The sequence below is a fragment of the Akebia trifoliata genome, chromosome 8 (genome assembly GCF_017979445.1).
Source record: "Akebia trifoliata isolate Shusen 1 chromosome 8, ASM1797944v1, whole genome shotgun sequence".
NCBI classification, from domain to species: Eukaryota; Viridiplantae; Streptophyta; class Magnoliopsida; order Ranunculales; family Lardizabalaceae; genus Akebia; species Akebia trifoliata.
Genome location: NC_141382.1, coordinates 51,437,901 through 51,451,754, shown reverse-complemented (window position 1 = coordinate 51,451,754; position 13,854 = coordinate 51,437,901). Strand labels below are relative to the sequence as shown.

Below are 13,854 nucleotides of genomic sequence, written 5' to 3'. Positions count from 1 at the left end.
TTGATTTATTCAGTTGATCTTTATTCTAAGAATCATACAAATTTTGGAAAAATTCAAAGAAATAATTGTGACTATATCGATCGGGGTATATACATAACAAAAGATGAAATTAATTTTCGAAATAACACATATATAGTTTCTTCCAATAATAGGCAAAAAGATGCAAATTTCAAAATAACAATGTATTATTTCTTCGAAAAACAGTCAAATTCTACAACTACTACTACTATCAATCTAATATAATATAAATTCTAGAAACACTAAATCAAGCCTATATATCTTATCAAACTCTCAAACACCATTCTCCTCCCGCAATTGCTTCTCTTCTTCGGGGGTGAAGTCATTTTCTATACTAAAATAATCACGAATTTCCTGTGGATTCATTCCCTTTATTGTATCCGCAACTCTTTGGCATGCCAAATCATATAACTTGTTTATTTCCATATAATGTGTAGCCAGGAGGATGTGAAATAATTCATCCTTATTCAAGCTAGTAATGAATTTACAATCCCAATTCTTAAGATCTTCATTGTCGTCCATGTGTTGCTTATTCATGTACTCCAACAATTTCAGCATTGTTTTACTGTTTACATTCGGCAATGGCATTTCATTCTCTGTGGAGATGTCCTCCAGAGTGCGTTTTATGGTCTCAGATTGCATGGCCACGGCTTCCTCCACTTCAACCTTGTTTCCATCACAACAAATCAAACTCACCTTCTTCGACATGTTTACAGAAACAAGCTCTCTTTCTTACTTTCTTACTTTCTAAGATTTTATATATAGAAAAAAACCTACAGATTACTTCTTCTGCTAATCTGACTCGACTTCTTCTCCAACTTCTTATTTTCGATTCAAACAATTCCTATCTCGGACTATCTAAATATAGTAAGTTTCCTACTCTGACTCGAACACATATTAGTGGGTTCACGTTAAGTTTCCTACTCGAACACTCGAACACAGATTAGTGGGTTCACGTTAAGTTTCCTACTCTGACTCGAACACAGATTAGTGGGTTCACGTGGCATTGCAGATGTATATCCCGAGGCAAAAATCTATAGCTCTAGCACATGACACGTCAGGAGCGTATTTTAAGTATGCAACATGGGGGATCACGACTCTTTATTTGACGCCAAAGCTCTATCAATTGGTTTATCTTAACTATCCAATCAGATTGGTGATTTATTTATATCATGGGCTTTAAGACTAGGCCCATGGGTGAATGACAAGCCCACAAACTAGATTAATCCACGTTCAATTTTTATCACAGCCAACATGTTTGGTTCATAGTTTTAAAATTCATCGGGTCGAGTCAAAGCCAAGTTGAATCAACTCCATTGGAGTTTTGGTGTCTCTGCCCCAAAAAAGTTAATTCGAAAATTTGGTTGAAACAACTGGAAACTCTTGACTCAACTCGATTCCTTGGACATCCGAATCAAGTCAAGTTTTCGAGTTTTAAAACTATGGTTTAGAGTAGAAAATACCATCTGATGAACAATGGACTATCGGCCTAATAGTAAAGACGAGAAGACAAAAAGGTGATAAAAAATGTCTTGGATCCACTCCTGACTTTCCACAATTACAAGAACAAGACAACGACTATATCTCCATCCATGCAAAATAATATACTTAAAATAAAATATAAAATTAACAGTCTTGGTTTGATTATTTGAGCCCGTTAATTATTTATCGGTGTTGTTACTTTTGTTTTGCAGTTTTTGGCTCAATTATGTTTATAGAATTCTATTTATTTATTTTTAACTGGGGGTTTTGCAGTTGGGCTTTGGCCCGATCCAGTCAGCCTGCCATGGACCGAGTTTGGGTTTAATTATTAATTCCATTTAGCTATGGGGCCGGCTTTGGATTTTGACCGTATACCTGGTGGGTGGCCCGGCCCTTTATACTATATTAAATGCAATATATAATAATTTTATTATAAATAAGTAATGAATCCCTTACTTTAGTAATGTCTTTGAAAATGGTTTGGGCCCGGGCCTGCTATGGACCGGGTTTGGGTTTAGTTATTAAATCCATTTAATTATTGGGCCGGGTAGAATTTTGAATGTTCGCCCAGTGGATTGCCCAGCCCATTATACTATATTACATACAATATATAATAATTTTATTATATATTAATAATGTGTCTTTGAAAATGGGTTTAACCAGGCCCACAAATGACCCGAATGTAGTTGGAAATCGACCGGGCTTGTACTAAGATTTTATTTACTAAACCCGGCCTGATATTTAAATAGGTTGGGTTAGGGCCCACTTTCTAGCTTAGAAAAGCTCAGCATTGACAGCCTTAGGCATATGCATGTAGTCCACCGATCCACTCCACCAAGCGTTAGGTCATTTCAGTGATAAATATCTAAGGATGACTCCTAAGGGGTGATTTGAACTCAAGACCTCCACTTCCTGAGGCGCGGTCCTCGCCATCTCACAAACTCTTTGGGTTATAAAAGATTTCAGTTATGAGATGAAGGGAAAACACATATGCTTTGTTTCAATGTGAGGGATTTCATTTTCTTTTCTTTTTGTTCTTTCTCTAGAAACTGTCTATTTTATTTAATAAATTGCAAAGGTAGTTAGATTTGGAGTTTTTTTACTTGAAATTTATATTCTGATTGGCTTACATGTTAAATGAAGTTTAGTCCCCTCCCCCTCCCCACATCAGTCATATAATAAGTGGAGGCCACATAGTTTTAAATGGATTTTCATTAGTTATAGTTTATTCACCATAAATCCTTATTTGCTATTAATCAGTTTTTACATATTTAATATACCTAATATGTTATATGTATGGTCCACGGATTTTCATAAGACAACCCATTCTCTGAGGGAGGAGATGATTGAAGAGAAGTCCTTTAGAGAAAAATATTCTAAAATCTCAAAAGACTTAGATTCGAAGAGATATTATTGGATGAGTTCAGATCGTCTGCGCGTGGAGGATTGAAACCCTCCTCTCGCACCTCAACACATGCCACCTAAGTCACAATCAAAAAAAAAAATTTAAGGAAATATTTTAAGCATCAATCCCTTATATTGTGGCTAACGTGGCATATGCGTGGGAGGAGAGTTTCAATCTTCCACTACTCTGGGTGCATAGGATCTGGTTTCTTATTGGATTCCATCATTTGCTAAAAATGCTGAAGGTACTGTTCCTCCACACATCAACTCGGGAAAGTGCGATGAGAGGTACAATCTTGAGGTCACTTCCTGACGATTCCCATTTACTATTAGGCAGAGCAGAAGTGGCTTCACACCAAAATTTGGATGTCACAAATAACCCCACATTTACATTTAAACTTAGAATAATGATAAAATGATGCTTTTCACTAATGCTATTAACATGGCATTTACACAGAACCATAGACATTTTTCCTTGTGTAACCCAAAGAAAAATATCTATGATTTTGTGCGCTACCATGTTCAAGAGCGTTATTCAAGAGCATCAGTAGTCAGCACATTAGTTTATCATGGCTCTTGAACTTAATATACTTAGGGCTATTGTCAACAACCAAGAAAATCACAACCCACGGCCCTCTAATCCCTTGGTTACATGGTTTTAAATCTTGTTAGAGATCAAGATGACTCGTCCGAGTTTTCTTGATATTGTCATCCAACAAGACAAGTTGACAAATCATCTCGCAAGACATAGTTTGTTATAGTTCCAAGGCATTTTTTAAAATCTCCAAGACGATTCAAATAAATAGGATACCTCATCTGAGACGTCTTGGAATCGTAGATGGACGAGACATCAAAACGAGTTTTTGGTTAAGTTTCAAAATTGTAGAAATATCCTCTTGCTTCTTCTTTTTTTATTGACTAACCTGAGAGTGAACTTGTGAGTCTCCATGTAGACGATTGAGATGAGAATATTTAGGTTTCCTAGGGATTAGTATTGGCAAATCTTTAGGAAAATCTTTGCAGTCAACGATTCAACCTTTAGTTAGTTATTAATTGGACACACCTTTCAAGTTACTAAAAAGAAGAGAACCTGATAGATAAAGAAAATTTTCACGCAAAAAAAAAAAGTCATGGTGGAGTGACCTCAAGCTTGAACCTCACATCGCACTTCTTGACATGAAAGTGGACAGGAGCCATAGATTCTTTTTCACTCATCTCTCAATGAAAATCATCTATTGTTCTTCAAGTCAAGAAGTGCGATATGTGAATAATATTTTTTATTATAAAAGAAAATAGAGAAAAACATCGATGAATTTGATAACATATATCCACTAGAAACAAATCACTAAAATAATAAATCAGGAAAAAAAAATCTATTATTCTAGGAAACTGATTCTAAGTACTAATTAAGAGGAAAACTTAAAGGAGTTAATGTAAAAATAGGAAAATTGTTCTTCACTAAGGAGATAGGGGTGGTCGTAATATTCTTCTCTTGTGACTGTTCGCTTATTGTCAATATTAAATATTTCTTTAATTTCCTTTAGACTGTTTCCCTTAATAGTCTTCTCCACTCCCTCGAAAGCCAAATATTTTAACTTCTTTATCCCGAGATCATCAGCTGCTACGAGAATATTCAACAACTCGTTCTCGTCCATTTCGTTGATGAATCCAAAATCCCAAATCTTCTGTTCTGATATCTTCTTCCAAACATCGTCATTGTCATCGTCATCATCATCATCATCATGGTCGTCATCATCATCGTCAACAACGTGCTTCGTCAAGTACTCTATCAGCTTCGGCACTTCATTGCTAGTCACATTAGGCAATGGGATTCCATCCTTTGTGAAACCAATCTCCATCATGTTTGATTGTTTCAGATTGCATGGCTATGACTTCTTCCACTTCAAACTCCTTTCCATCACAAGTAATTAAACTCACCTTCTTCGACATGATTACTTAAACAAATTATATCTTTCTCTCACTCTTTCTTTCTTTCTTTCTAAGATTTGAAAAGTAGAGATTAGAGAGGGTAGGAGCTCTATTTATAAAGGACTGGCTGGCTGACTGGCTACATTTCCCTCTTCTTCTTCTAATACGAATTCTTCTCAAACTCCAAATGTGTTTATTTAGGATTCAGTCTCAATCTCTAACTTTAGTAGGTTTCCTACTCTGACTCGTAGTGTACCTCACTTAAATGATTTTGTTTAGGATATTTTAGAAACACCCCCTGTTAAATTTGTGATATTAGATTTATCCTTTTACAATTTGTATAGATCAGTGACATTAGGGATGAGATTAAGAAATAAAAACTAGGCCTGTCAATGGATCGGATAATACCCGAAATCCAATCCATTATGATCTAAGGTGAATAAACTCGATTTGATTTCAAGTTGACTCGGTCAACTGGAAATTCTTAACTCCAAACCCCTTGATTTTAGGACTTAATTCAGCTCTATTCCTTGGATTTGGATTAGAAATACCATCTATCACGATTTTCTCGGTGGGGGATTTTTGTGCTATGTGTTCAACTTCAAACTAATAAGAGGTCCTTTGACCTCAGTCTTCTATTAAAGACTAATTCTAAATGACATAAATACCATCATCTTCAATATCAAGCCCATTAGTCTACAACTTAAATCAGATCTCATCTACTACAAGACCCTCTCCCTTTAATTTACAGAGAAGGATATCACCCAATTCATTAATAAGAACAACATCTACCCAATTTAGAAACCCCAATCGATTTGGCCTTCTAGGACTTGGAGATTGTCGTCTAGAGCTGCAATTGAGGAATCAAAGCTTTTCTTCATCAACTTCTTTTTCTTTCCCATCATCCACCTTTTCTAACCCATGATTGAGAGGACAATTTTCTTGAAAATTTTGGTTTTGATCCGTCCTCTCTTGGTTGAAATGTTACATTTTCCCTTAGACATTGAAATGGGTTTTATAGACATAATTAATTGAAGCTTGGTGAAGATGAAGAAAAGAAGAGAAGAGTAAGGTGGGGTTTTATAGGAATCAGAGTTTTAGGAAGGAAATTTCTTGGTGTGTAATGTCGCCAAGGACATTTCCTGAAATCAAGTTTCAATTTGGAACACGTCGTACAAACTTAAAATATTATTTTCCACCATTTTGGTGATCCTTCATTGTGGTTGAGACATATGGATCATCAGTATCGTTACCGCTACCGTTAACCATTTTAGGGTTTGGTTTCATCTTTTCCAATCTTTACCAATACAAATTCTTTAGCGCTAAGATCAAGTTGCTGTCAGGTTAGCGAGAGAAGGAAAGATAGGAAGAAGAAGAAAGAATATGTTTTAGAGAGAGAGAAAGAGGATAAACGATAATCCATTATTTTCTCTCTCTTCTCTTTCTTTTCTTCTCATTCTCTTCAATGAAACACTCATAGTAAAAAACGACAATGAAGAGGCTGAAGTGGGTGTGGAGGAGGTAGTTACAAATAGTTAAAATTGTAAGTGTTTTTATTAAAACCACATGCTTTAATTTCTTTACTTTATAACATGAACTGTTAGATCATCTTGTAATCCGACGACTGTGTTGATTTGTTGCTTTATAAGTTGCCTTATGTGTACACGGAACACAATCCTATATAATAATTTTATTATAAATTAATAATGAACCCCTTACTTTCTAAGTGTCTTTGAAAATGATTTGGCCCCTGGAATGCTATGGACTGGGTTTGAGTTATTAAGTCCATTTAGTTATTAGGCCATGATTGAATTTTGAATATAAGTCCATATTAGATACAATATATAATAGTTTTATTATAAATTAATAATGATCCCCTTACCTTTATAGTGTTTTTTAAAATGGGTTTGACCTGACCCACAAATGACCCGAATGTAGGTGGAAATCAATTGTGTTTGGACTAAGATCTTATTTATTATGCCAGGCCTGGTATTTAGATGAATTGGTTAGGGCCAACTTTCTAGCGTAGTAAAGCTCGGCCCAAACCCAATCTGGTCCATTAACAGCCCTAGGCACATGCATGTAGTCCACTCCCCCCACCCCCACACGAGTTAGGTAATTTCTATGATAAATCCCTGAGGGTGGCCCTAAGGTGTGATTTGAACTCAAGACCTATGCTTCTTAATATGCGGTCCTAGCCATCTTGCAAACTCTTTGGGTTATAAAAGTTTTCAGTTATGAGATGGAGGGAAAACATACATGCTTTGTTCACTGTGCGGGATTTCTTTTTTTCTTTTTTTCTCTTTTTTTCTAGAAATTGTCTATATTATTTAATAAATTGCAAAGGTAGTTAGATTTGGAGTTCTTTCACTTGAAATTTCTATTCGGATTGGCTTACATGTTAAATGAAATGTATTCCCCTCCCCCTCCCCATATCAGCTAGCTATATAATAAGTGGAGGCCACATAGTTTTAAATGGATTTTCATTAGTTATAGTTTATTCACCATAAACCCCTATTTGCTATTAATCATTTTTTACATATTTAATATACCTAATATGTTATGTGTATGGTCCACGGATTTACATAAGACAACCCATTCTCTGAGGGAGGAGAAGTAAAATATTCTAAAAAAGTCGAAAGATTTAGAGATTCAGGAGAGATTATTGGATGAGTCCAGATCGTCTTTGCGTGGAGGATTGAAACCCTCCTCCCGCACCTCAACACATGCCATCTAACTCATAAACCAAAACGACTCCCATTTTACCATTAGGCAGAGCAGAAGTTTCAAACCAAAATTTGGATATCACAAATAAACTCCCATTTACATTTAAACTTAGACTAATGATAAAATGATGTTTTTGACTAGCGCTATTGACATGGCATTTGGACAGAAGCATAGCATAGATACATTTCCCTGTGTAACCTACAGAAAAAGATCTACGATTTTGTACACGGTCACGTTCCAGAGCGTTATTCAAGAGTATCAGTAATTTAACACGTTATTTTATATCGTGACTCTTAAACTTAATATACTTAGGGCTATTGTCAGCAACCAAGAAAATTACAAAATCATGGCCGTCTAATCATTTCGTTACATGGTTTTAAATCTTGTTAGAGATCAAGACAACTCATCCGAGTTTTCTCGATATAATCCACCAACAAGATAAGTTGACAAGTCATCTCAAAAACATGGTTTGTTCTAATTCTAAGGCATTTATTTAAAATTTTATCCTAGATGATTCAATAAATAGGATACCTCATCTGAGACGTCTCGGAATCGGCATTGTACATGGACGAGACATCAAAACGAGTTTTTGGTTAGGTTTCAAAATAGTAGAAGTATATATCCTCTCGCTTCTTCTTTTTTTATTGACTAACCTGGGAGTGGACTTGTGAGTCTCCATGCAGACGACTGAGATGAGAATATTTAGGTTTCCTAGGGATTATGGCGAATCTTTAGGAAAATCCTCGCTGTTCAACGATTCAAGCTTTAGTTAGTTATTAATTGGACGCATCTCTGAAGTTAGTAAAAAAGAAGAGAACCTGATAGATAAAGAAAATTTCCACGCAAAAAAAAAAAAAAAAGTCATGGTGGACAGGAGCCATAGATTCTTTTTCATTCGTCTCTCGATGAAAATCATCTATTGTTCTTCAAGTCAAGAAGTGCGATATGTGAATAATATTTTTCATTATAAAAGAAAACAGAGAAAAACAAACATTTATCTATTATTCGATTACATATATCCACTAGAAACAAATCACTAAAATAATAAATCAGGAAAAAAAATCTATTATTCTAGGAAACTGATTCTAAGTACTAATTAAGAGGAAAACTTAAAGGAATTAATGTAAAAATAGGAAAATTGTTCTTCACTAAGGAGATAGGGGTGGTCGTAATATTCTTCTCTTGTGACTGTTCGCTTATTGTCAATATTAAATATTTCTTTAATTTCCTTTAGACTGTTTCCCTTAATAGTCTTCTCCAATCCCTCAAAAGCCAAATATTTTAACTTATTTATCCCGAGATCATCAGCTGTTACGAGAATATTCAACAACTCGTTCTCGTCCATTTCGTTGATGAATCCAAAATCCCAAATCTTCAGTTCTGATATCTTCTTCCAAACATCGTCATTGTCATCGTCATCATCATCATCATCATCATGGTCGTCATCATCATCGTCAACAACGTGCTTCGTCAAGTACTCTATCAGCTTCGGCACTTCATTGCTAGTCACATTAGGCAATGGGATTCCATCCTTTGTGAAACCAATCTCCATCATGTCTTTGATGGTTTCGGATTGCATGGCTATGGCTTCTTCCACTTCAAACTCCTTTCCATCACAAGTAATTAAACTCACCTTCTTCGACATGATTACTTAAACAAATTATATCTTTCTCTCACTCTTTCTTTCTTTCTTTCTAAGATTTGAAAAGTAGAGATTAGAGAGGGTAGGAGCTCTATTTATAAAGGATTGGCTGGCTGACTGGCTACATTTCCCTCTTCTTCTTCTAATACGAATTCTTCTCCGACTCCAAATGTGCTTATTTTGGATTCAGTCTCAATCTCTAACTTTAGTAGGTTTCCTACTCTGACTCGTAGTGTACCTCACTTAAATGATTTTGTTTAGGATATTTTAGAAACAACCCCTGTTAAATTTGTGATATTAGATTTATCCTTTTACAATTTATATAGATTAGTGACATTAGGGATGAGATTAAGAAATAAAAACTAGGCCTGTCAATGGATCGGATCATACCCGAAATCCGATCCATTATGATCTAAGGTGAATAAACTCAATTTGATTTCAAGTTGACTCGGTCAACTGGAAATTCTTAACTCCAAACCCCTTGATTTTAGGACTTAATTCAACTCTATTCCTTGGATTTGGATTAGAAATACCATCTATCACGATTTTCTCGGTGGGGGATTTTGTGTTATGTGTTCAACTTCAAACTAATAAGAGGTCCCTTGACCTCAGTCTTCTATTAAAGACTAATTCTAAATGACATAAATACCATCATCTTCAATATCAAGCCCATTAGTCTACAACTTAAATCAGATCTCATCTACTACAAGACCCTCTCCCTTTAATTTACAGAGAAGGATATCACCCAATTCATTAATAAGAACAACATCTACCCAATTCAGAAACCCCAATCGATTTGGCCTTCTAGGACTTGGAGATTGTCGTCTAGAGCTGCAATTGAGGAATCAAAGCTTTTCTTCATCAACTTCTTTTTCTTTCCCATCATCCACCTTTTCTAACCCATGATTGAGAGGACAATTTTCTTGAAAATTTTGGTTTTTGTCCATCCTCTCTTTGGTTGAAATGTTACATTTTCCCTTAGACATTGAAATGGGTTTTATAGACATAATTAATTGAAGCTTGGTGAAGATGAAGAAAAGAAGAGAAGAGTAAGGTGGGGTTTTATAGGAATCAGAGTTTTAAGAAGGAAATTTCTTGGTGTGTAATGTCGCCAAAGACATTTCCTGAAATCAAGTTTCAATTTGGAACACGTCGTACAAACTTAAAAAATTATTTTCCACCATTTTGGTGATCCTTCATTGTGGTTGGGACATATCATCAGTATCGTTACCGCTATCGTTAACCATTTTAGGGTTTGGTTTCATCTTTTCCAATCTTTACCAATACAGATTCTTTAGCGCTAAGATCAAGTTGCTGTCAGGTTAGCGAGAGAAGGAAATATAGGAAGAAGAAGAAAGAATATGTTTTAGAGAGAAAGAAGTTTAAACGATAATCCATTATTTTCTCTCTCTTCTCTTTCTTTTCTTCTCATTCTCTTCAATGAAACACTCATAGTAAAGAACGACAATGAAGAGGCTGAAGTGGGTGTGGAGGAGGTAGTTACAAATAGTTAAAATTGTAAGTGTTTTTATTAAAACCACATGATTTAATTTCTCTACTTTATAACATGAACCGCATGATTTAATTTCTCTACTTTATAACATGAACCGTTAGATCATCTTTTAATCCGACGACTGTGTTGATTTGTTGCTTTATAAGTTGCCCTATGTGTACACGGAACACAATCCTATATAATAATTTTATTATAAATTAACAATGAACCCCTTACTTTCTTAGTGTCTTTGAAAATGATTTGGCCCCTGGAATGCTATGGACTGGGTTTGAGTTATTAAGTCCATTTAGTTATTAGGCCATGATTGAATTTTGAATATAGGCCCATATTAGATACAATATATAACAGTTTTATTATAAATTAATAATGATCCCCTTACCTTTATAGTGTTTTTTAAAATGGGTTTGACCTGGCCCACAAATGACCCGAATGTAGGTGGAAATCAATTGTGTTTGGACTAAGATCTTATTTATTATGCCAGGCCTGATATTTAGATGAATTGGGTTAGGGCCAACTTTCTAGCGTAGTAAAGCTCGGCCCAAACCCAATCTGGTCCATTGACAGGCCTAGGCACATGCATGTAGTCCACTCCCCCCACCCCCACAAGAGCTAGGTAATTTCTGTGATAAATCCCTGAGGGTGGCCCCTAAGGCGTTATTTGAACTCAAGAGCTCCACTTCCTAATGCGCGGTCCTAGCCATCTCGCAAACTCTTTGGGTTATAAAAGTTTTCAGTTATGAGATGGAGGGAAAACATACATGCTTTGTTTCACTGTGAGGGATTTCTTTTTTTCTTTTTTCTTTTTTCTTTTTTTTTCTTTTTTTCTAGAAATTGTCTATATTATTTAATAAATTGCAAAGGTAGTTAGATTTGGAGTTCTTTCACTTGAAATTTCTATTCGGATTGGCTTACATGTTAAATGAAATTTATTCCCCTCCCCCTCCCCATATCAGCTATATAATAAGTGGAGGCCACATAGTTTTAAATGGATTTTCATTAGTTATAGTTTATTCACCATAAACCGCTATTTGCTATTAATCATTTTTTACATATTTAATATACCTAATATGTTATGTGTATGGCCCACGGATTTACATAAGACAACCCATTCTCTGAGGGAGAAGTAAAATATTTATTCTAAAAAAGTCAAAAGATTTAGAGATTCATAATCCAAAACGACTCCCATTTTACTATTAGGCAGAGCAGAAGTTTCAAACCAAAATTTGGATATCACAAATAAACACCCATTTACATTAAAACTTAGACTATTGATAAAATGATGCTTTTGACTAGCCCTATTGACATGGCATTTGGACAGAAGCATAGATACATTTCCTTGTGTAACCTAAAGAAAAAGATCTACGATTTTGTACACGGTCACGTTCAAGAGCGTTATTCAAGAGTATCAGTAATTTAACACGATACTTTATATCATGACTCTTAAACTTAATATACTTAGGGCTATTGTGAGCAACCAAGAAAATTACAAAATCATGGCCCTCTAATCATTTCGTTACATGGTTTTAAATCTTGTTAGAGATCAAGACAACTCATCCGAGTTTTCTCGATATAATCCACCAACAAGATAAGTTGACAAGTCATCTCAAAAACATGATTTGTTCTAATTCTAAGGCATTTTTTTTTAAATTTTATCCTAGACGATTCAAATAAATAGGATACCTCAGCTGAGACGTCTCGGAATAGGTATTGTACATGGACGAGACATCAAAATGAGTTTTTGGTTAGGTTTCAAAATTGTAGAAATATATATCCTCTCGCTTCTTCTTTTTTTATTGACTAACCTGAGAGTGGACTTGTGAGTCTCCATGTAGACGACTGAGATGAGAATATTTAGGTTTCCTAGGGATTATGGCGAATCTTTAGGAAAATCCTCGCAGTTCAACGATTCAAGCTTTAGTTAGTTATTAATTGGACGCATCTCTGAAGTTAGTAAAAAAGAAGAGAACCTGATAGATAAAGAAAATTTCCACGAAAAAAAAAAGAGTCATGGTGGACAGGAGCCATAGATTCTTTTTCATTCGTCTCTCGATGAAAATCATCTATTGTTCTTCAAGTCAAGAAGTGCAATATGTGAATAATATTTTTTATTATAAAAGAAAATAGAGAAAAATATCAATGAATTTGATTACATATATATATCCACTAGAAACAAATCACTAAAATAATAAATCAGGAAAAAAAAATCCATTATTCTAGGAAACTGATTCTAAGTACTAATTAAGAGGAAAACTTAAAGGAGTTAATGTAAAAATAGGAAAATTGTTCTTCACTAAGGAGATAGGGGTGGTCGTAATATTCTTCTCTTGTGACTGTTCGCTTATTGTCAATATTAAATATTTCTTTAATTTCCTTTAGACGGTTTCCCTTAATAGTCTTCTCCACTCCCTCGAAAGCCAAATATTTTAACTTCTTTATCCCGAGATCATCAGCTGTTACGAGAATATTCAACAACTCGTTCTCGTCCATTTCGTTGATGAATCCAAAATCCCAAATCTTCAGTTCTGATATCTTCTTCCAAACATCGTCATTGTCATCGTCATCATCATCGTCAACAACGTGCTTCGTCAAGTACTCTATCAGCTTCGGCACTTCATTGCTAGTCACATTAGGCAATGGGATTCCATCCTTTGTGAAACCAATCTCCATCATGTCTTTGATGGTTTCGGATTGCATGGCTATGGCTTCTTCCACTTCAAACTCCTTTCCATCACAAGTAATTAAACTCACCTTCTTCGACATGATTACTTAAACAAATTATATCTCTCTCACTCTTTCTTTCTTTCTTTCTAAGATTTGAAAAGTAGAGATTAGAGAGGGTAGGAGCTCTATTTATAAAGGATTGGCTGGCTGACTGGCTACATTTCCCTCTTCTTCTAATACGAATTCTTCTCCGACTCGAAATGTGTTTATTTAGGATTCAGTCTCAATCTCTAACTTTAGTAGGTTTCCTACTCTGACTCGTAGTGTACCTCACTTAAATGATTTTGTTTAGGATATTTTAGAAACACCCCCTGTTAAATTTGTGATATTAGATTTACCCTTTTACAATTTATATAGATTAGTGACATTAGTGATGAGATTAAGAAATCAAAACTAGGATTGTCAATGGATCGGATCA

At 35.0% G+C, this 13,854-nt stretch overlaps 2 pseudogenes; both read right to left on the bottom strand.

The window, feature by feature from the left end:
* Nucleotides 1–291: 291 nt before the first annotated feature.
* Nucleotides 292–726, bottom strand: LOC147397662 (SKP1-like protein 11 pseudogene; annotated as a pseudogene).
* A 12,227-nt stretch (nucleotides 727–12,953) lies between these two features.
* On the bottom strand, nucleotides 12,954–13,475 carry LOC147397661 (SKP1-like protein 13 pseudogene; annotated as a pseudogene).
* Nucleotides 13,476–13,854: the final 379 nt, after the last annotated feature.